This window comes from Tupaia chinensis, unplaced genomic scaffold (assembly GCF_000334495.1).
Source record: "Tupaia chinensis unplaced genomic scaffold, TupChi_1.0 Scaffold000235_1, whole genome shotgun sequence".
In the NCBI taxonomy this organism is placed as follows: domain Eukaryota; kingdom Metazoa; phylum Chordata; class Mammalia; order Scandentia; family Tupaiidae; genus Tupaia; species Tupaia belangeri.
The window spans coordinates 5,105,075-5,105,940 of record NW_006159713.1 but is presented as its reverse complement, the minus strand read 5'-3'; the positions used below and the strand labels follow the sequence as shown (position 1 = coordinate 5,105,940).

Below are 866 nucleotides of genomic sequence, written 5' to 3'. Positions count from 1 at the left end.
CCCCTGGGGGGTGATTTCTCGCTTTCTGTCTCTCTGTCTCTGTCTTTCTGGTGAGCGCACGCGCTCTATAGCAAAAACCTCTCCCAGAAAAAAAAAATAAAAAAGAAAGCCGGAACCCACATGGCTGACTGTAGTTTGAGTCCTAGCCCTGGAGGCCTGAAAAACACACTGGGTACATGTGCTTCTGTGCCCCAAATCCTGACAGGATCGTGAAGTGGAGGAAAAAGGATGTGGCATGACCACTCTCCCCTGGGAGATTTTTCTCTCTGGTGAGCACATCTGCTCCCTGGTAATAATAATAATAATAATAATAATAATTTGCAGGATGTTTGCCTTCACTCCTAAAGTCGCATTCCTCACCAATGTGTCCGACTATACCTTAGATTGATCCGTCAGCACTTTCTACCAAGCCATTCATGAAGCTCATGAAAGCTAAAGCTCTGTCTGTAATTGTTACTTTTGTTAAGTATTTCCTCATTGTAATTCCATAACTTCACGTGTTATTCTGGGAGGCGGGAGCATCCATCTCCCACAAACGGGAGCCAGTCTCACTATGTGAGGAGTGGAGAATCTCGCCTGGATCCAAAAGACATATAACATCTTACCTACATGCGTCCTAGTTCTTGGGCCGGGGCACCTCCACCCCCTTCCCCCTCTACACGCCCTTCCCTTCTCAGCAGAAAATTCCGCAGCGCTATGGGCCAGGAAGGAGGCGAGCCCCCAGCCGGGGGCGGGAGCGGCACTCGGGCACAGGCACTCAGTGTCTCCCGCGCCCGCACCCCCTTCCCACGGCCTCCCGGGCCGCCGGGCGCAGCGGGGACAGCTCGCCTTCCGCGCCGAGCGCAGCAGCCAGAGGCCTGAATGCA

General features: G+C 52.9%; 1 protein-coding gene across 4 annotated transcripts in view; it reads right to left on the bottom strand.

Moving 5' to 3' along the window:
* ADGRG3 (adhesion G protein-coupled receptor G3) overlaps positions 1-866 on the bottom strand; it is a 27,075-nt gene that overhangs the window by 9,628 nt on the left and 16,581 nt on the right. The gene's annotated exons all lie outside the window — the stretch shown is intronic.